Source organism: Hyperolius riggenbachi, chromosome 9, assembly GCF_040937935.1.
Source record: "Hyperolius riggenbachi isolate aHypRig1 chromosome 9, aHypRig1.pri, whole genome shotgun sequence".
Classification (NCBI taxonomy): domain Eukaryota; kingdom Metazoa; phylum Chordata; class Amphibia; order Anura; family Hyperoliidae; genus Hyperolius; species Hyperolius riggenbachi.
This window is the reverse complement of record NC_090654.1, coordinates 127944212-127967842: the sequence shown is the minus strand read 5'-3', so window position 1 is coordinate 127967842 and position 23631 is coordinate 127944212. Positions and strand designations below refer to the sequence as shown.

The 23631-nt window shown below is 45.2% G+C and overlaps 1 protein-coding gene across 6 annotated transcripts in view; it reads right to left on the bottom strand.

Annotated features, from left to right (window-relative positions):
* Nucleotides 1-23631, bottom strand: part of LOC137532681 (death-associated protein kinase 2-like) — a 180504-nt gene that overhangs the window by 91204 nt on the left and 65669 nt on the right. The window contains exon 1 of one of the 6 annotated variants that reach the window (XM_068253489.1): nucleotides 15109-15129. The exons of 4 other annotated variants lie outside the window; for them this stretch is intronic. The gene's annotated coding sequence lies outside the window, so the exon portion shown is untranslated. Of the gene's footprint in view, nucleotides 1-1774; nucleotides 1837-15108; nucleotides 15130-23631 lie in introns of those variants that run through there. One more of the 6 variants, XM_068253488.1, reaches the window with a different exon arrangement.

The window sequence follows — 23631 nt, the reverse complement described above, 5'->3', positions numbered from 1 at the left end:
TGCTAACAATTTGTGCATATTGGGGTCATATCTGCTAACAATTTGTGCATATTGGGGTCATATCTGCTAACAATTTGTGCATATTGGGGTCATATCTGCTAACGATTTGTGCATATTGGGGTCATATCTGCAAACAATTTGTGCATATTGGGGTCATATCTGCTAACGATTTGTGCATATTGGGGTCATATCTGCTAACAATTTGTGCATATTGGGGTCATATCTGCTAACAATTTGTGCATATTGGGGTCATATCTGCTAACGATTTGTGCATATTGGGGTCATATCTGCTAACGATTTGTGCATATTGGGGTCATATCTGCTAACGATTTGTGCATATTGGGGTCATATCTGCTAGCGATTTGTGCATATTGGGGTCATATCTGCTAGCGATTTTTGCATATTGGGGTCATATCTGATCCTGTATATAGCATTAAAGTAAGAAACAATATATGCAGTGTTAGATTTGTTTTATAATGGTTTTGCGGCTCCCAGTTTTTTTCTCTTTTCGGAAACGGGTCCAAGTGGCTCTTTATGTCTTAAAGGTTGCAGACCCCTGTACTATACAGTATATCACTACTGTGTCTCTTTAAGAGGAAGAACTTGCACGGATATTTCTTTTCTATAAAAAGAGAAAGTGGAAGTGTGCAGAACAGAAATTAGCCACAAAAAAACTCCTGTTTTATGGCTAATGTCTGTTCTGCACACTTCCACTTTCTCTTTTTATAAAAAAGAAATATCTGTGCAAGTTCCTGCACAGACATTTTATGCATGACTGCACTTGTGAGTTATAGCAAAGCAGCTGATGAGTGACAAGTCAGTTATTGCAAGGTGAATTTCCTAATAGCTAAAAAAAATCTGTCTTTTTGTAAAATAACTGATTACAAGGCAGCTGATTATGCATCCCTATGGCCCAGTTCACATTAGCGTTTGCCAACGGAACTGGCCGTACGGTTCTGTGGTCCGTTCTGCTGAATGGACCAAAAAATGCTGCAGGACCCAATTTTCCAGACCGTTTCGCTCAGCGGAACGGAAACGGAAGGTTTTGCAGCATATAGGAACCAATGAAAACGGGTGTTTTACAAGACACTGGCTGTAAAATGGACCGTTTTCACCGGATCCAGATGGTCGGATCCGTATGTCCGGTTCTGTAAAAAAACGCTAATGTGAACTGGGCTGAACAGGATAAATGTCTGTGGCTGAAGGCCTTGCACAAAGGAACCCTTGAAGTATGGGGCCAGAGCCTACTTTATTATTATTATTAAAAAAGGTTTCTATTAACCTTCCTGGCGGTAAGCCCGAGCTGAGCTCGGGCTATGCCGCCGGAAGGCACCGCTCAGGCCCCGCTGGGCCGATTTGCATAATTTTTTTTTTGCTGCACGCAGCTAGCACTTTGCTAGCTGCGTGCAGTGCCCGATCGCCGCCGCTACCCGCCGATCCGCCGCTATCCGTCGCGCCGCAGCCGCCCCCCCCGCCAGGCAGCTCTATGGGGTGGATCGGAATCCCCTATGACGTCACGACGTCGTTGACGTCGTTGACGTCATCCCGCCCCGTCGCCATGGCGACGGGGGAAGCCCTTCAGGAGATCCCGTTCTTTGAACGGGATCTCCTGATCGCCGGCGGCGATCGGAGGGGCTGGGGGGATGTCTCGCTACATGAAAAAAAAAAATTAAAAAAAAAAAGATTTGCTGCCCCCTGGCGATTTTTTAGCAAACCGCCAGGAGGGTTAATGCAAATATAAAGCAAACCTAAAAATACAAAGTTGGATCTTCACCTATGTAGAGGGAAGGCTCTGGATCCCATACAGCTTTCCTGTTCCTTTCTTTGTGCCCTCGGTCCACCGCTGCCCCCAAATGAAAGCCCACACCTTTAGGTGTCCTTGGAAGGCTTCAAAGCACTTGCATCCCGAGTGCTTCCATAAACAGGCACATCTGGACTTGTGCATGCGCAGTAAGGACCTGCTCGTCTTCACGAGGGCTCCGCTCGAGGTGAGAGGCGGAGTGGAGGAGGGTGGCTGTGATTGTGAAGGTGCAAGGGAGAAAGCGTCTGAAGATGATGCACCTGAAAGAGGAAGAGGAGAAGGAGGGTGGCTTTTCTTTTGTGTGCTGCTTTTCCTCAGGTGGTCTTCCCATTGCAGTTTGTTCCTTTTCAGCATGTGCCTTTGTAAGGCAGTTGTCCCTACGTGGGAGAACAGATGGCATTGCTCTGATCTACGGCAGACACACTAAAAAATTTCCAAACCGCTGAGCCCCCCTGGGGGGTGGGCATTATGGTGGCCTCAGCAGCTGACATTGAAGGGCATGTTGGCTGGCTGTCCATTGGTGGCGATATATGGCGCCGGACACTGCCACCAGCTGTTTCTGATGACAAGCTCCCCCTGCTTCTTTCATCAACTCATCTCCTCCTACTCCTGACTCCCCCTCCGAACTGTCCCCCTGTTCATCCCCTCTATTGGGAACCCACGTGGCGCCCATATCATCATAATCATCCTCCCCAGCTTCGTTGCCTCAGACACCTCATAAACTGCACCAACAGCAGGTACTTCATCCTCCTCCTCCTCACATGTTACGTCCATAGTGTCACCTAACTCAGACATATGAGGTGGTGTAACTTGCTTAGCACCTTCATCTTGTTGTAACAAGAATGGCTGTGCATCAGTGATTTCCCCCCCAAATAACTCCTGCAAAGTGTCAAATGCAGCGGATGTGGTGCTAGTAGTAGCGCTGGTGGCTGCAGAAGATGAGGTGTTCTGTGTTAAATAGTCAACCACGTCCTGACAATCTTGGGAGTTGATGGGACGTGCCTTCTTCTGAGCACTGTACTTTGGGCCAGGGCCGCACAAAATCACGTCAGCACGACCTTGAACAGACCTGCCGGGTGGCCTGCCTCTGGGTCTGCCCCTGCCTATACCTGTTTTGTCCATATTGGGGGGGATGAAGTGAAAGTTATGCACTGACTTGACTAATACAATGTGCAGTCACACAGGTGTAGTGAAAGGTATGTAGTGACTGGTATTACAATACAATGTGCAGCTGTCACACAGGTGCAGTTAACAGGTATGCTCGGAGTGGTATATTAGACAGCGTGCGGTCACTCAAGTACTGTGAACAATTATGCAATGACTGGTATTACAAATGTGCACCTGTCACACACACACAGGTACCGGACAGGCACAATGACATTGCGTGCGCTCACGTAGGTAGGTGGGTGCACTAAACAACAGGTAGGTATATGCAGTGATGGGTATTACAATGTGCACCTGTCACACACAGACAGGTAGCGGACAGGCACAGTGACACCGCGTGCGCTCACGTAGGTAGGTGGATGCACAGAAGGGAACAACAGGTAGGTGTATGCAGTGATGGGTATTACAATTTGCACCTGTCACACACAGACAGGTACCAGACAGGCACAGTGACACTGCGTGCGCTCACGTAGGTAGGTGGGTGCACTGTGAACAACAAGTAACAATATGCAGTGATGGGTATTACAAATCTGCACCTGGCACAGTAGTAATTACCACCAAGGGGCCAAAGGCCAGCTGCGACTGACTGACACGACTGTATATAATGCAAGTGGGCCACACAAAAAAAAATAGATCCCAGGAACAAGATTAGCTCTCAAAAGAGCTGTTGAGGGGTGCTTTTTTTAGCGATAAGAATCAGCAAAGAGCAAGCTAGCAAGCCTACAAGAGCCTAACTATGCTTTCCCTATAGCTCTCCCTACAGCAGCTCTCCCTTCTCTAATTACTGCAGGCACAGGAGTGAGTGAAAAGCCTGACGCTGCCTGCCTTTTATAAGGGGGGTGGGGCTCCAGGAGGCAGTGTAGCCTGATTGGCTACAATGTGCCTGCTGACTGTGATGTAGAGGGTCAAAGTTGACCCTCATGATGCACTATGGGGGCGAATCGAACTTCCGGTAAAGTTCGCGGTCCTCTGCGATCGCGAACCCCGGAAGTTCGCCGGTTTCCATTCAGGCCATCTCTATCTGTATACAGTAATTTTATCTTCTGCTCTGTAACCCTTCTTTTTCTGTATAATTCTAACTTGTGACATCATCTTCTTCAGAATTCTTCTATTATTCCTAAATTGTAATATATTTTCTTAGTTTTAAAACCTTCTTCTTCTGTTCTTGTTCTTCCCTTGTTCATTTCTCTTGCCTTCTGCCTATTATTACCTCCCAATTCTTCATCGCAGTTGCCTGCTGGTCTCTCCCTTCTGGACTACCACCTCTCCTCTGTGCACACCACTTGCATTGTACAGAATAGGAAGCCCCAGCAAATGCATATTTAAGATTTCCGCTGGAGCTCCCCATTGGTCCTTTGATATTGCAGCAGTATTAGAAACCATTTCAAAAGCATCTTTGAATTAGCCACTTGGAATTCCTATTGATACTCTGATACTCCAACCTGGAAAGAGGAAATATCAGAGTCACCTGTGGAATGTAACCCTGTGTGACCCTCTCTGCTTGTAATGTTATCCAGGTTTCCGAATAAGGAAATCTGGGATTTGAATAACACCACTATTGATCAGAAAGCAAGCTGAGACTGATTTAATACCTGTGCTTCTGGGCACTTCAATTTCCTCCCACATCTTAAAAACATAAAGATAAGTTAACTGGCTTCCCTCTAAATTGACTATGATGGAGATATGACTATGGTAGGGATTAAACTGTGTACCCTTCTGAGGGACAGTTAGTGACATGACTTTATACACTGTAAAAGGGCTGTGGAAGATATCAGTACTTTAAAAGGGCTGTGGAAGATATCAGTACTATAAAAATACTAAATAATAATAATATTGATTCAACCTTAACTCACCGTGGGCAGGAGCCTTTGGTCCTTTTAATGCGAACACCTCCTGACCTCTAACATGAATGAAGAATGAAGCTGCAGATAAAACATCCACAATAAAAGTGTGATCATTCTGAACACACCTTTCTGACGCTCCCTTACTCAATCCCAGAGAGATAATAGCACAGCATAAGCTACAGCAGAGTATGAAGTCTGTGTAGACATGTAAGGAAAGACAGTAAGCTAACAGGCTGTGTGGGGTTATTAGGCAGAAGCCTTAAGCTGGCAATACACTGGCCCGATTTGCCGCCGTTTCGACGGCAAATCGGGCCAGTTCACGCTATACGCCGAATTTCGATCCTTTTCGTCCGATCCCGTCGATCGCTCCATGCGGAAAATTAGCGTTGATCGCCCGCGGGTAGGGAGCGCGTCGCTAGCGGCGTTCGAGTACCCGACGACCTACGCAATAGAGCCGCATACATTACCTGCTCCGCCGGCACGACTACCCCCAGTCACCGCTGCTCCGTGTCCGCGCTGGTCTCCGGCATGCTTCAGTTCCTCCTGCCCGGCAGGAAGTTTAAACAGTAGAGAGCGCTCTACTGTTTAAACTTCCTGCCGGGCAGGAAGAAGTAAAGCATGCCGGGGCCGGAGACCAGAGCGGAGACAGAGCAGCGGTGACCTGGGGACTGGAGTCGCGCCGGCGGAGCAGGTAATGTATGCAGGCGGGGGGAGCGGCGGCAGCACCACCACCACCACAACAGATTGTGAACGGTTTCAGGCTGAAATCGGTTCACAATCTGTTTGCAGTAAAGGTAGCCATACGATCCCTCTCTGATCAGATTCGATCAGATAGGGATCTGTCAGTTGGTCGAATCTGATGGCAAATCGACCAGTGTATGGCTACCTTTAAGGTGTGTACACGTCAGACCCTCCCGTTGGGCGGACGTTCAGCCGACAGTAGTAGCTGTTGGCGGACTGATAAGGCCGTTTCTGAACAATCCACTCAGCGGCCGTCGTTGGTGGCCGTAGTGCCTGTGTACGCACCTATAAGCAACACAAAATCATATCTAGGCCTGCTAAATAAGACCAGATGTGCCTCATATAAAGTCACTGTTGCTAACTAAAGGGGCCCATACACTCAGCCGATTAGTGGCGATTGCCAGATCGATCGATTTGCTGCTGATTTCGATAGATTTCAATCGATCTGACAGCTGGAAAATCCACGTCGATCTGTTGAGATTGCTTATCAATTTGCATTGGACCTAATGGAAATCTGATGGCAAAAAAATGCCATCAGAGCGATTTTCAATAATAAATCTGTTCCTAGTAAAAAAAATGTTCCTAAACACATCAGGTAGATCAGACAATCTATCTGATGATCTACCTGCTGCTAATCTAACGAGTATATGGCCACCTGAAACCTTCATACAGAAGTAAGAACTTTGCTAAAGGTGGCCATACACTCGTTAGATTAGCAGCAGATAGATCATCAGATAGATTTCTGATCTATCTGATGTGTTTAGGAACTTTTTTTACTAGGAACAGATTTCCAATAGATTTTAGTATGAAATCTATTGAAAATCAATCTGATGGCATTTATTTGCTATCAGATTTCTATCAGGCCCAATGCAAAATGATAAGCAATCTCAACAGATCGACCTAGATTTTTCTAGCAAATCAATCGAAATCGGCCGCAAATCGGCCGGTCAATCGATTTGCGATCGATTTCGATCGATAGGACGCTAATCGGCTCAGTGTATGGGACCCTTAAGCAGTATTTCTACATAAAAAAACAACAACTTTACATAGAAAGTCCTTTGTTTGTGTCATCTGAAGACTTATCTGAGTTATCTGATGTATAGTGTGTAATATAATTCAATGTTACCTTATCATTTAAAGAGACACTGAAGCGGAAAAAAATATATGATATACTGAATTGGTTGTGTACTATGAATAATTACTAGAAGATTAGCAGCAAAGAAAATATTCTCATATTTTTATTTTCAGGTATATAGTGTTTTTTCTAACATTGCATCATTCTGTAATATGTGCAGATTACACAACACTCAGCATTCAAAATGATTCTTTCAGAAGAGTCTGTGAACTAATGACCTCTCCTCTGGCAGAGGAAAAGTAAAACATTAACTAACAGTTGAGATAATAAAAGTCAGAAAACAGCCCTCTCCACGACTTTGAAAGTCGTAGAGCTTAATGGCTTTTTTGTATAGAGATAACAACTGGAGTTTCTTAAATCTTCCTGTACTGGAAACAATTAGACTGATGTATCTGATCTTAATGTTTTATTTCTTAGCTGTACTACACATACAAATCATAATATCATAATTTTTTTTTCACTTCAGTGTCTCTTTAAGTGTCTAGCTTTATAAAACTGCAAATTAAATTTATGGGCTGTTCACACAGCCCACGTTGCGTTACATGTAACACTGCACGTTCTCCCGAAAGTGCAGCATGCTACGGCGTTAGAGCGGCTTAAGCCGTGTTAGACTGTCTGCACATGCGCAGTCATGTTGGGGAGGAGCGGATAGCGGGCAGGCACATGGCTAATTAATATTCACTGCACGTTGTGACGTGCAGTGTTTACTTCCTGGAGCGGCCGCTCTGTGCGGTGATTGGCCGGTGGGACCACGTGATGCCGCATGCGCACAAGAGTACGCATCACGGCATCACGGACGCCAGAGTGAGCTGCACAACGCGGCTCACTCTGACGTCCACATAGAAGAGCACCAGGCGTCGCGTTAGGTGCACGTTATGCGACCTTAACGTGGCACCTAACGCAACGTCTTAGTGTGCAAGTAGCCTTACACTAAAGGTGACCATACACTTATAGATTTGCAGCAGATTCGACCATCAGATTTTTGTCAGATGCCTGTCAAGTCGAATCTGCCAGGAATCTATCTGATGTGTGCCACACACTAGGAACAGATTTCAAATAGATTTCAGAATGAAATCTATTGGAAATCGATCTAAATCCATTTTTGGACCATTAGATCCAATGCAACTCTATGAGCCATCAGTCTGCTGCCAGCAGCAGATCGACCTAGATTTTCCATCCTGTCAGATAGATCAAATCGATTGAAACTATCGATCGATAGTTTTGATAGAATAGATTTCTGATCGAACGATCGATCAATGGATGGCTGAAATCGACTAGTGTACGGGCCCCTTAAGAGAGAGCCTCTGAGGACCTCAATTGAGCGAAACGGTTGTGAGGCTAAACACCGCTCCCACTTCACCCCACAGCTTACAGTTCAGGGCCGGATTTCTGGCAAGGCCACATAGGCCATGGCCTAGGGCGCCAGAATTTCACCATTATTTAGGGCGGCAGACGAGCATTTAAGTGTTTGCAGTGCAGAAAGTAGTAATCAATATCAAAGAGCCTGGCCACGCTATTCATGCTCCCTGCCTGGAAGCCAAATGCAGCCTCCCCTGCTCTTCCACTTTCTCCTGCCAGTGCCTAGTAATGACACTCTTCTGCAGGCAGCCAGACCTGGTCTGTCCACAACCACCCTGTATTGTTTGCAGATGATAGGCTAGTAGCAGGTGGCCGCGGGCAGGCTGGATGGCTGGGTCTTGTGACACGTGACTCTCGTGACACATGTGCGACGGGGGATGAAAGAGATCCCGGCGGTTCACTTGAAGCAGCCAGCAATCATGATGGAGCCCTATCTCCGTCTCCAGCTCAAGAGCCGGGTAAGATTTCAGATAACAGTGAGCAATAACGGCGGTCACACAGGCCAGGGAGGCTCTTCTGTTTCGTGCTGGCAGTGCAGAGGCTCATATTTCCCTCTTCGTGCATGCTCTATATACTTCGTTCTCCAGCAGGTCTCCTCGGCTCTCTGACCCTCCCCATTTGCATTGTGTTAGTATGGAACACCTGCTAGAGGAGGAAGAACGTAGAGTGTGCACAGAGAGGGAAATATGAAAACGCCTCTGCACTGCCAGCTCTGCACAGGGGGAGAGAGAATAGGGGCTGGGATGGTAATTGAGCCCGGGAGTGTGTCTGCAACTCCTTATCTCAAAATCAGCATTTTTACACTGTGCCGTTCAGGTGTAGTCAATCATGCTGCAAGCTTTCCTTTTCAGTTTGTGTAGAACGGACTCTGCAGGCGCCAGGAATGTCAGGCATATGTGAGTGCACTGACAGGCTGCTGCTCTGCAGTATGGATCTACTGTCTTTCCTGCACTGCTGCACTCAGAAACCTCCTCACAGGGGGCAATTAACAAACACAGACACACAGAACATTTATATTGCGCTTTTCTCCTGACTCAAAGCGCCAGAGCTGCAGCCACTAGGACGCGTTTTATAGGCAGTAGCAGTGTTAGGGAGACTTGCCCAAGATCTCCTACTGAATAGGTGCTGGCTTACTGAACAGGCAGAGCCGAGATTCAAACCCAGGTCGCCTGTGTCAGAGGCAGAGCCCTTAACCATTACACTATTCGGGATGCTCATTCGGATTCCGCAGAAATGCAATTTCCGAAATTCCGATCGGAAATTGCATTTCCGCATCGGAATGCGTAAATCGGTAATGCAAGTGCGGTAGGCGGATTTCCGCCGGAAATCGCTGAGATTTCCGCCACAAATCGTGGAAATTCTGCCCGACTTTACATCGATTTTCTCAAAAACTATAAGGTCTGTTTGAAAACTTTTTTTGCATCTTGTTCACAAGATTCAGTTTAATAAACCCTGAAAATTTGGTGTTTCTAGGACTTACTGGGGCTTTGCTATTAACCGCTAAAGTCGGCGGATTTACTGTAATGTAAAATGCAGAAAATCTGCATCTGCCTATTTTCTGCATTTTACATTACAGTAAAAATCAGCCGACTTTAGCGGTTAATAGCGAAGCCCCCATAAGTCCTAGAAACACCACATTTTCAGGGTTTATTAAACTGAATCTTGTGAACAAGATGCAAAAAAAGTTTTCAAACAGACCTTATAGTTTTTGAGAAAATCGATGTTAAAGTCTGGCGGAATTTCCGCGATTTCCGGCGGAAATTCTGCATTGAAATGCGGAAATTGGTAGCGGAAAGCGGAATCGGTAATTGGCAATGGCAGAATGCGGATCTACCGCGGAATCGGAAATTGGCATTTCCGACCATCCCTAGGGGCAATGGTTGGAGGAGACAAGTGGAAACACTGGGGGTGCAGGCATCATTACTTTGTAAGATGTTGTAAAGGTAGAATGATGGCATATACTTGTAATTACAGCTGACATAATAGATGTACTATTGCACTGCCCGCCCTCTCTCTTCTCTCCCTGTAGACTAGCTCTCCCACCATCCCTCTTACCATATTTACCCCCACTTGTCCTGTCTCACTTTCTCTGTCAACCCCTCTATGTTGCTTTTTCTATTAATTCTCTCTTTCATGCTTTGTCCGCCCTCACTATCTGCAAACTTCTACTGCTGATATCTTCTGCATCACTTTACAGAGTACATAGTCATGTCACTGACTGTCTTTAGAGGAGCTCACACGCTAATAGCCACCATAATCATAGTCTAATTAATGTCCTACCATATTATTATTATGTATTTGAATAACACTTACATCATCTGCAGCACTTTGCAAAGCATGTAGTCATGTCCCTATCTATTTGTCCTCAGAGGAGCTCAAAATCTTATCCCTACCACAGTCATAGACCAGTTTTAAGGGGGGACCAGTCTACCTATTTTGGGATGTAGGAGGAAAGTTTAATTGACACAGCCTGCCATGTGCTATAATCAAACACATGTACAGGCTTCATTTATTTGTGTGTGTTGGAAGGGGGGGGGGGGGGTCTGGTGAAAGCTGGCCTTGGGTGTTGAAAAGTAGAAATCCGGTTTGATATTTGGGACCCGGCGCAGCAACAATAACGTGTGAAGATATGGGAAGGCTCTGGACTATCCACGAGCTTCCGATTACTGAGGTAATTATCTTTTTTTTATTGTTACATCACTTCATGATTGCTTTAGAGAGGATCAAGGTTAGAATAAGGGTGAAAGAGCACTTAATGTAAAGCTCTGTATCAGACCTTCAAGGATCATTGGGTCTCATCGGCAGTAAGTCACCCACTCACCAGGAGAATTGCGCCAGCGCAGTAGAGCGGTCCGACAGCGATGGGCTATTTCCACCTAGCTCCGAGTGGAGAGCCGATACTGCACCTGTGCTGGAGCCGGGAAGGTAAATATTTACATTCCCCCCCCCTCCCCCCCGTTCAGGGAGCTTTATCGCTGCCGCCACGGGACACAGGAGGACGGGGAAAGCCTTGATAGGATCCGGAGGCTTCCCCCACCTGAGGTGAGTACCCCCAGGGGAACTTTTGTTTAGTTACAGATTTTCTTTAATATACAAGTAAACGCATACAAATAAGAAGTAGGTTTCTTCCGGAGTAAAATGAGGCATAATTTACTTTTCTCCTATGTTGCTGTCATTTACAGTCGGTAGTAGAAATCTGACAGAACCAACAGGTTTTAGACTAGTCTATCTCCTCATGGGGGATTCTCAGCATGGCCTTTATTCTTCATGAAGACACTCTCTGAAAAAAAAATTATACAAAGTTGCTGATCAGCCCCCCTGTTCACATGCAAACATCTTTGGCAGAAGGACGTTGCAATTGCCATTCACTAATTGTTTTTGAAAATAAAGAAAACCGTGAGAATCCCCATGAAGAGATAGGCTAATTCAAAACATGTCGCTTCTGTCAGATTTCTACTACCTACTGTAAGGGACAGCACCATAGGAGAAAAGTAATGTATGGCTCATTTTACTCTGGAAGAAACCTACTTCTTATATGTATGTGTTTACATGTATTTTACATTTGACAATATTCGCAATAGTGGTCCTTTAATTGAGGAAATGGCATAATTCATTATAGGAAGATATAAGTGAAAGTGAGAATGGAAGTCTCATAACAATAGGTCTGTGTGTGTGTGAGACTTTGTCCCTGAGACTCTCACTAATCATTCATCAGACGCCCTCTCACCCCTCATAATCTGCTGGCATTTCCTGTCTAATATCTCGGTCACTGGGTGTTAGAGGTTACCGTGTGACCTAAGCATGGATTCTGTCAGCTTCTGTAGTCATTTCCAGGAAATCCTGAAGAATATGTACAGTTTTACAGAAAAAAATAATCCAACAAAACAATACACTAATCTTGTACCCAAAAGCCTGGTCTGTAAGGTATGTAAAGACCTGGTCTGTAAGGACCACACAAAGGGGTTTATTCACTATACCCCATTAAGCTTAACGTGATGGCAACGCAAGAAAAGTTTATCGGGATTTACACAAATTATGTAACCCGTTCTATAAATTCTGTAACTCCCATAATATAAAAGGACTGTAAGGATCTTCTCCTTATCGAGACATAACAGCAATGAGAGATCACTTCAATGGAAATACTGAGGTCTGCAACGGTTGAATTTGAAGGTGAAAACGCGTTTTATTTACAAGGTGCAATTTACATACATATATACATACATACATACATACACACACAGTGTACCGATAACCCAGACACTATATACAACAAGTATGCAGAAGAAGATTGCACAGATCACGATATCTACAATAGCAACATACAAGACATGGAGATGTACAAACAGACAATTGTACAGTAGCAATTATATATATATATATATATATATATATATATATATATATATATATATACAGATATATATATATATATATATATATATATATATATACAGATATATATGTCACTGTTTTCCTGTTGTGTGCTGCAGCCCCTCTGTACTTATATATTTCTTATGGAGTCTGGGGACCTCCAGCGCTGCGTGCATGCTTTGCATAGAATTGCATAAAAATTTGGTTAGTGCTGCTCACCCCTTGGTAATTTATTTATAATTTTCCCCTGTGAGCCTGCATGACCACGCCCACCTCTAGCACAGTTAAGTATATAAATGAGTGCATTGCACATGTTCAGAGAGTTCGTTTGGTAGCTAGGTGAAGGGTGAGGTGTTTTTAATTTCCTTTTTTTCCCATCTAGTTGACATTTTAGGGTGTTTGGTTTAGTTCCCACTAGACTGCTTATAAAAACTGGCATTTTGCATGGTAGAGTAGGACTCACCAGATTGGGGACACTTTGGCGCAGTTGGTGAGCTTAATCGCGTTAAAGCGTAACCAAGAGCCCCTGTCACTGTTTTCCTGTTGTGTGCTGCAGCCCCTCTGTACATATATATATATATATATATATATATATATATATTGGCAATCATACAACAGCAAAGATATATACACAGATATACAGATAACAACAGCAATCTCAGTACACAGTAGGATGGTCAAACAAGCCAATATCAATACCCAGGAGATCAGTATAAGTTCAGGAGGCAAGGCAAGGGGCTAGGAGCAAGATGTGACCAGAGCACAGGCCTAACAGCACAGAATGACCTAGGAACGTCTTTCTACTAGCCGCAGTCTTAAGCCAAATCTACACGATACGATTCTTTGTACGATCCAATTACAATTCTTTTTACGATTCGATTAAATCCCACATGTCCGATCGGGATCCGATTCGATTCAGTTCGATTTGCAATTGCAAAACAATGGCAAATCGAAATTCATCGAATCAAATCCCATGTCGGATTTAATCAAATCATAAATCGAATCGTAATCGAATCGTACAAACAATCGTATCATGTAGATTGGGCTTAAAATAGAGCAAGCTGGTCATGTGACTCCTCCAAGTGTTCACACTTCTGCAGGTCAGTCCAGAAATTACAGAGCATCAAACAATAATAGAGACCCCTGCTGGTGGACAGCAGACGTTCATGCCAAGCCCAAAATTCACCACCAGCAGGATTCCCACAGCATGACAAGGGACTAATGCAAAGTAAAGACTGTTTTTATTTTATCAATTAAAGAAACATTTTAGTTATTTTATTTTAGACACACTTTATCTTCTGATTGTTTCTCCACATAATCACTTCATTTCAGAATTTATCAGAAGGGGCGGTTCATGTTAATGCTGCTGAACCAACAGTTATGGTTGCAGGGACGTAACTAGAGGGAAGCACCACCTGTGATCGCAGGGGGACTCAGAGCTGTGGGGGCCCCAACTACTAACCTTCCATTCCTCCGAGACAGTGGACTATACTTCAGTTCAGGTGTTTTTGTGGCTACACTTGTTATGTGTGTAGAGGATCCTGATGGCCACACTTGTTTTATGACCCTTGTGAGATGGGCCCCAGGGCGGTGAAGGTCACCAAGAAGAGGCAAGGGAAGGGGTGTGAACATTGGGAAGCACCATCAAAGTTTTGCTGGGGGGTTCCATGAATTGTAGTTACACCGCGGTACGGATGTACTACAGTCAAGTGACAATCTGCTCCTTTGGCTATCAATACTGTTGGTCCTGTATGGCTACACATAAGGGTGGGGTGGGGGAGGGGCCCTACGTCTACCATAGCTACCTGATATTGGGGCTCCCCTGGCTACCTATGCAGCGTGTCTTAACTGGCTTCTCATACTGTAAAAAAGAGAGAAATTGAGAGCCCAATATGGTGTAGTATGTCAGAGATACGAAGGGAAATGAATAGGTGAGATGGTTATACTCACAAACATGGGTTACCGCTCAGGCAACCACTGTATAGGCAGGTGAGGAGATTAGACCTGTCCTCACTCAGGATTAAGAAGTCGCTCTCTGTAGATCAGAAAAAATGGGGTAGGGTCACCCCTCCACCTGGGGTGGACTCAAGTATACTGGTAGGTGATCAGAGGCGCCAGCAGAATAAAATTAATATAAAATTGTTAAGAATTGCCGGGAGGGAAAGTGGTGGACTTCCCCTCAATAATTAGACACCAAGGTCTGTCATCGAATCAAACGAATTCCTTTTTTTCAATAGTACCCCAAAATCTGCAACGCGTTTCGTGGGAGCAGACCCACTTCTTCAGGCAATAAAACGGGGACAACAAACACAGCAATCAATGTGCAGTGAATTTAGCACCACTGTCATAGAGGTGCTAAATTCACTGCACATTGATTGCTGTGTTTGTTGTCCCCGTTTTATTGCCTGAAGAAGTGGGTCTGCTCCCACGAAACGCGTTGCAGATTTTGGGGTACTATTGAATAAATGTATTCGTTTGATTCGATGACAGACCTTGGTGTCTAATTATTATGGGGAAGTCCACCACTTTCCCTCCCGGCAATTCTTAACAATTTTATATTAATTTTATTCTGCTGGCGCCTCTGATCACCTACCAGTATATATGGCTTCTCATACTGGCAAGTTCCTCTAGCTAGAAGTTACCTCTGGCTACCTATACTGGGGACACCTCAGGCTACCTATACTGGAGCCTACCTGATACAAGGGGGCACCTCTGGCTATTGCATTGCAACAGTGTACTTCAATCTGCAGAATGTCTCCACCTTCTCCCTGGAAGCTATGTAGCCAGGAAATGGCCCTGTCAAAGAGATTAAACTTTAAACCACTATAGGGCACTCATGCCAGTTTGTATGTGAAATAAGACCATAATTATCCAATACAGAGATCACTACATGGCACAGTCAATATGTAATATCTGAAAGACACATGAATAGCCAGTTTATGGCAATAAGTTAGACAGTGCCACTAAAGCATTTTGCTAAACTATAGCTAAAGAAATTTAAGAATGAGCCAAGCATAGAGATTAGTTGATGTTATAACTGGGCTGATTCACACATCTTCCTCGTCACCCCGAGTGTCTCATCACAGATCAGCTGGGGGTGACTCAGCAGTGCACTGTACGCAAATCAGATAGCAGAGAGAGATTACACAGAGATGTCTCACCTGTGTGAAGAGCAGGAGTGGGATGGAGAGGAAACAAGATTTATTATTTTCAGTGTACCATGCAGATTGTTCTCTGTACACACAGCTTTTTCTTCAAGTTTATGATAACGATATAAAGTTAACTGAACTCAAAGGTCTGCTTACACTAGCTTTAACCACTTCCCGACCGCCGCATGTACACATGGCGGCCGGGAAGTGGACCCCGCAAGGACCGCCGCATGTACAAATGGCGGCGGTCCTTGTACGGGCATGGGTGGAGCAATCGCGTCATTCGGACTGGCTCCGACCCCTCGCGCTGTAACCTGCCGGCCGTTCGGAAGCGCCGGCGGGCTACTAGCACCCGGATCGCTGCATACAAAGTGTATAATACACTTTGTAATGTATACAAAGTGTATTATACAGGCTGCCTCCTGCCCTGGTGGTCCCAGTGTCCGAGGGACCACCAGGGCAGGCTGCAGCCACCCTAGTCTGCACCCAAGCACACTGATTTCCCCCCCCCCTGCCCCCTGATCGCCCACAGCACCCCTCCGACCCCCCCCCCCTGCCCACCCCCCAGACCACTGTTTGCACCCAATCACCCCGCTAATCACCCATCAATAACTTCCTGTCACTATCTGTAAACGCTGTTTTTTTTAATTCCCTAAACTGCCCCCTGCTCCCTCCTGATCAACCCCCCACCCCTCAGATTCTCCCCAGACCCCCCCCCCCCCCTGTGTACTGTATGCATCTATCCCCCTGATCATCTGTCAATCACCTGTCAATCACCCATCAATCACCCCCTGTCACTGCCACCCATCAATCAGCCCCTAACCTGCCCCTTGCGGGCAATCTGATCACCCACCCACACCAATAGATCGCCCGCAGATCCGACGTCAGATCACCTCCCAAGTGCAGTGTTTACATCTGTTCTCTACCCTAAACACCCACTAATTACCCATCAATCACCCATCAATCACCCCCTATCACCACCTGTCATTGTTACCCATCAGATCAGACCCTAATCTGCCCCTTGCGGGCACGCAATCACCCGCCTACACGCTCAGATTGCCCTCAGACCCCCCCTTATCAATTCGCCACTGCATTATTTACATCTGTTCTTCCCTGTAATAACCCACTGATCACCTGTCAATCACCCATCAATCACCCCCTGTCACTGCCACCCATCAATCACCCCCTGTCACTGCCACCCATCAATCAGCCCCTAACCTGCCTCTTGCGGGCAATCTGATCACCCACCCACACCAATAGATCGCCCGCAGATCCGACGTCAGATCACCTCCCAAATGCATTGTTTACATCTGTTCTCTACCCTAAACACCCACTAATTACCCATCAATAACCCCCTGTCACTGCTACCCATCAGATTAGACCCCTATCTGACCCTAGGGCACTCAATCACCCGCCCACACCCTCAGAACGCCCTCAGACCCCAGCCCTGATCACCTCGCCAGTGCATTGCTTGCATCTATTTCCCCCCTCTAATCACACCTTGAGACACCCATCAATCACCTCCTGTCACCCCCTAGCACACCTACCCATCAGATCAGGCCCTAATTTGCCCCGTGTGGGCTCCTGATCACTCGGCCAAACCCTCAGATCCCCCTCAGACCCCCTTCCGATCACCTCCCCAGTGCATTGATTGCATCTATTTTCCCCTCTAACCACCCCCTGAGACACCCATCAATCACCTCCTGTCACCCCCCTAGCACTCCTATCCATCAGATCAGGCCCAATACAACCTGTCATCTAAAAGGCCACCCTGCTTATGACCGGTTCCACAAAATTCTCCCCCTCATACACCACCTGTCATCAAAATTTGCAGATGCTTATACCCCTGAACAGTCATTTTGAGACATTTGGTTTCCAGACTACTCACGGTTTTGGGCCCGTAAAATGCCAGGGCGGTATAGGAACCCCACAAGTGACCCCATTTTAGAAAAAAAGACACCCCAAGGTATTCTGTTAGGTGTATGACGAGTTCATAGATTTAAATTTTTGGTCAAAAGTTAGCGGAAATTGATTTTTATTGTTTTTTTTTTCACAAAGTGTCATTTTTCACTAACTTGTGACAAAAAATAAAATCTTCTATGAACTAGCCATACACCTAACGGAATACCTTGGGGTGTCTTCTTTCTAAAATGGGGTCATTAGTGGGGTTCCTATACTGCCCTGGCATTTTAGGGGCCCTAAACCATGAGGAGTAGTCTTGAAACAATTGTGTGTAAAAAAAATCAAACAATTGTCATTTACAGAGATATTTCTCCCACCCAGCATGGGTATGTGTAAAAATACACCCCAAAACACATTATACTACTTCTCCTGAGTACGGCGGTACCACATGTGTGGCACTTTTTTACACCCTAAGTGCGCTAAGGGGCCCAAAGTCCAATGAGTACCTTTAGGATTTCACAGGTCATTTTGCGACATTTGACAAGACTACTCCTCGCGGTTTAGGGCCCCTAAAATGCCAGGGCAGTATAGGAACCCCACAAATGACCCCATTCTAGAAAGAAGACACCCAAAGGTATTCCGTTAGGAGTATGGTGAGTTCATAGAAGATTTTATTTTTTGTCACAAATTAGCGGAAAATGACACTTTGTGAAAAAAACAATTAAAATCATTGGGTATGGGTATGGGTATGTGTAAAAATACACTCCAAAACACATTATACTACTTCTCCTGAGTACGGCAATACCACATGTGTGGCACTTTTTTGCAGCCTAAGTGCGCTAAGGGGCCCAAAGTCCAATGAGCACAATTAGGCTTTACAGAGGTGCTTACAAATTAGCACCCCCCAAAATGCGAGGACAGTAAACACACCCCACAAATGACCCCATTTTGGAAAGTAGACACTTCAAGGTATTCAGAGAGGGGCATAGTGAGTCCGTGGCAGATTTCATTTTTTTTTGTCACAAGTTAGCAGAAATGGAAACTTTTTTTTTTCTTGTCACAAACTGTCATTTTCCGCTACCTTGTGACAAAAAAATAATATCTTCTATGAACTCACTAGGCCTCTGAGTGAATAATTTGAGATGTCTTCTTTCCAAAATGGGGTCATTTGGGGGGTATTTATACTATCCTGGAATTCTAGCCCCTCATGAAACATGTCAGGTTGTCAGAAAAGTCAGAGATGCTTGAAAATGGGAAAATTCACTTTTTGCACCATAGTTTGTAAACGCTATAACTTTTACCCAAACCAATAAATATAGGCTGAATGGTTTTTTTTTTTTATCAAAAACATGTTTGTCCACATTTTTCGTGCTGCATGTATACAGAAATGTTACTTTATTTGAAAAATGTCAGCACAGAAAGTTAAAAAAATCATTTTTTGCCAAAATTCATGTCTTTTTTGATGAATATAATAAAAAGTAAAAATCGCAGCAGCAATCAAATAGCACCAAAAGAAAGCTTTATTAGTGACAAGAAAAGGAGCCAAAATTCATTTAGGTGGTAGGTTGTATGAGCGAGCAATAAACCGTGAAAGCTGCAGTGGTCTGAATGGAAAAGGGGGGGGTAAAGCCCGCTTTCCTCAAGTGGTTAAAGGGCTAGTGCACATGGACCTTTGTCTTTAGTACCTATTCCAGCTATACTGTATAAGTGAATTAAAAAAAAATGGACTATTACTAAAGACCTGCAGTTCACCTGGATCTAAGGGCCCATTCACACTACAATCAAGTCAGCGCTATTCTGAAGCCAAACATTAGCTCCCTACCTGCTGACCAACCTCTCCCTGCAACAGCTGTCCACAGCACTCTCCTCCAGAAGTACAGTTTATTGGGTGAGGAGCAGGAAAGATTTTACAATGGGCAAACGCTGAGTAAATAATTTATAAATGAATATTGTAAAAAAAAATACCAATTTTATTAATTACATTATTTTCACTACACTTCCTCTTTAACACAGAATCCTTAGTTGTCGATGGCTCACCTAACACAAAAACGGAACATTTGTGTTCCCTGCTTACTAAGCTACCAGTTGGTATATTTAAATGAATGCCTAACGTTACGTTCAATGCTTCATGGAATACTGCATAATGCAGAGTACATAACAGAATATCAGCAGCAAATGCAAGCTGACACACTTATTTGGCAAGCCTCAGGAAATGAGTGACAGAGCAAAATGTTCTCTTACTAGCAACGGAAAGTGATCTTGTGGAGAGGAGCCCTCAGTAGTCAGAGCAGAGAGACAGAACTGTGGTGCATGCAGAGCGTGTACTGTCATAATTATAGATGCCTGACACACCGGCTACCTGCTCCTCACAGAAGGCACTAGTGACACCACACCTGACATAAGTTCTATGTTAGAAATCTAATACTGCAGGGTCAGGGTGACAGCAGGGCTCCGGGCCACATTAGGTCTCTGCCAGATGTGTAACTGCAAGTTTCGGGGATCCACTAAAATATACATGTCAAACTCTAGCCTAGGGACCAAATCTGGCCCACAGAGCCTTCACATTTGGCCTGCAAGTGGTTTCCCCCCTTTGCTTTATGTTTGGCCCACTCTAGACCACCAGAGAAGCTATAATGGAGGTGAAGACCTAGATCACCAGGGAAGCCATATGGGGAGGGAGAGGGACAGCACTAGACACCAGGGAACTATATGGGGGAGGGCACTAGACAACAGTGTATAGGGGAGGGAGGAGGCATTAGACACCAGGAAACTGTATAGGGGAAGAAGGGGGGCAATTAGACACCAGGGAACTGTATAGGGGAGGGAGGAGGGTAACTAGATACCAGGGAACTGTAGAAGGGAGGGAGGGGGGCCACTAGACATCAGGGAACTGTGTATGGGAGGTGGAGGGTGAATTAGACACCAGGGAACTTTATACGCGAGGGACAAGGTCACAAGACATTGAGGTTGGCCCGCAACTTGGTCCCAGTGTTCAATTTTGGGCCACTTTGTATTTGAGTTTGATACCCCTACTAGTGTTGGGCGAACACCTGGATGTTCGGGTTCGGGAACGTTCGCCGAACATGGCCGCGATGTTCGGCATGTTCGGGCCGAACCCCGAACTCCCCGAACATCCCGCTTTTGGGGGCCCTATGGGGTCGCAGGCATAAGGGGGAGCATGCCCTGATCGCGGGGGGTCGGAAATTCCCCCCACCCCCTCCGCTAGCGCTCCCCCCTCTGCCCGCTTCCCCATACAAAAGTTTGACGAAAGTAAAATAGTAACGGTGGTGGTGGCTGGCTGCTGCAGTGGCTGGCTGGCACTATGAAGTGACTGAGGAGGAGGAGTCGGAGTAGGACGCGTTGAGGGAGGCCGGGCAGCGAACGGTTCAGCGGTAGTACCCTTGTGGTACTTCCGCCCTTTCTCTGACCTCACGTCCTCTGCATACGAGGGTACGCGTCACGCGTACCCTCGTATGCGTCATCACGCAGAGGACGTGAGGTCAGAGAAAGGGCGGAAGTACCACAAGGGTACTACCGCTGAACCGCCCGCTGCCCGGCCTCCCTCAACGCGTCCTACTCCGACTCCTCCTCCTCAGTCACTTCATAGTGCCAGCCAGCCACTGCAGCAGCCAGCCACCACCACCGGTACTATTTTACTTTCGTCAAACTTTTGTATGGGGAAGCGGGCAGAGGGGGGAGCGCTAGCGGAGGGGGTGGGGGGAATTTCCGACCCCCCCCCCCCCCCCGCGATCAGGGCATGCTCCCCCCTTATGCCTGCGACCCCATAGGGGGGCCGAATTCAGCCGAACAGGGCCCTGTTCGGCCGGGCATTCAGCAGTTCGGGCGAACCCGAACAGTTTGGCCGAACACCACCAGGTGTTCGGCCGAACTCGAACATCACCCGAACAGGGTGATGTTCTGCAGAACCCGAACAGTGGCGAACACTGTTCGCCCACCACTAACCCCTACACTAAAATATTGACATGAAAGTAATGGACTCACAACTCTTGGCCTCTGCCTGTCAGCTCCCCCTACTGGTTACAAATGCTAAACATTAAATATGTCTATGTAAAATTTCTAATCTGCCTGATTAAAATAAAAATGTAGGCACATTGCTAATGCTATATACAATATAAAAATAAAGCACATATTAATATGACACTTTAGATTATTTTAAAGAATCCACCCGCCAAGATTCTAACATTATTAGCTTTGGGAGGCTGGAACCTTTATAGTAGCGCATTATTGGTATTTCTGTGAAGCAGGAATGATCAGAGTAAAGTCTTCAGCCCTCATACTATACAAGGGCAATGCAGATATGACTAAGATAATTGCTGGATTATGTGACAGACACCAGAGATGCAGCTCAACGAGCATCAAACTGGGACACGAATTTCATCCAAGTTTGGTATTTTCCAGACACGCAGCACATTCAGCTACTGTCAGAGGAGGAGATGATTTTTTTCCCCTTCTTTATAAAGCACTATATTGGGAAGTAACTACATAAAATTCTTCTATCTAAGAATATTGCTGAAATATGAGACATCCCCTCAGAATCCTACATTTTTTCAAGAAAGCCTGTAAAAGCAAAAATGACTATTACTTTTCCTGACTTTTATGAAAATATGACTATATGACTATAGTGCATAGATGGGTAGTCCTCGTGACACCTAGGTAAGTAGCCATTTTAAAACAACAGATTTTACAGCCACTTTCTTCTCCCTTCAGGTTTTCTTTAAAGAGAATTTGTACTCTCAGATTCTTACAAAAAAAAGCATACCATTCTATTCATTATGTTCTCTTGGGCCCCACTTTCCTGTTTCCGCAGCTCCCTGCCGCGATCCTGGCTTTTAATCGCCAGTTTTAGGCAGTATTTACAAACAAAAAACCATGGCCGCTAACCAGGAAGTGATGTTTGTGTATATATCACGTTACAGTATACTACAAGTTTTTATTACATTGAGAATTATCTGCACTCCAGTCTGGGATTCTCACAGTTCTCAGCATGAGACAGGCAGCTCCCTTCCCCCTCAGAGAGCTCTGGCTGTGAGTAGTAAACAAACACATAGAGCCTGGAGGGAGCTTGCAGGGGGCATGTATAACTTCTTCCTATCACAGCAGAGGCATCACATTCCTCTCTGGCTCCACAAAGCTTGACAAAGAAAAGAAGATTATATATATTACAGAGACAGTGCAACTAGAAAAGGCTGCAGTAATCCAGACCACATTAGAACAGGTATAGGAACTTATAGGGTACAAGAAATAAGGCTGAACATTTTGTTAAAGGGTCTTTTTAACTAAAAGCTCTGTCATAACAGAAGCAATGTACAGATATTACTTCCTAATTACAGCAATTGTTTAATTTCACTATGTCAGTATTTTCTACTGTAATAATTATTACAGCCTTACACTCTGACTGCAACAGTTCTCTTAACTAAACCCCATATTCCAGCAGTATATTGATCCACCTACTTCAGGCCAGCTGGTTTTCCTGTAGATATAGTACCAATTGATCACTGGATGTGTATTAATGCTTCTGCAGGAATAAATACTGATACCTCCCCAGGAAGGATCCTTCAGGCCACCGGTCCTCCAGTTTTTTTTGGTTTCTAAGTCATCTGTACACAGGGGCAGTAGATAGGTCTGTAGCTAGTGTCTCCATCCAGCAATGTACCTATAGCTACAATGGTTACTGGGTAGCAGTCTTGTCACTGAAAGCTACCCTTGTATCTTACCATTTAGTCCAAAAGTATGTAGCGGTGTGCACACCTGTAGTCTTTTATGATATGCCAGGACGGCAGGCTCGACAGCACTGTGGGCCAATAGTCATAACCTGAAGAAGTAAGTCCGACACCATCAGTATTAATAATTACAGTTGTGTTCAAAATGATTCAACCCCCACTGAAATTGAGTGTTTTGGCCAGCTTGACATTGATTTTGATCATTTCAGTCATCTTGTTTACAATTAAATCAAAGAGGCACTTGTAAGTCAGACAATTATAACATAACATTTATAATGAAATAACCACAAATGTCTTTTCTGTGCTCACATCATTATCAGTTTTACTCAACCCCCAAGTGACAATTATTCTTAGTACTTAGTACAACATCCTTTTCCAGTTATAACAGCTTTTAAACGAGAAGCATAGCTTGACACAACTGTCT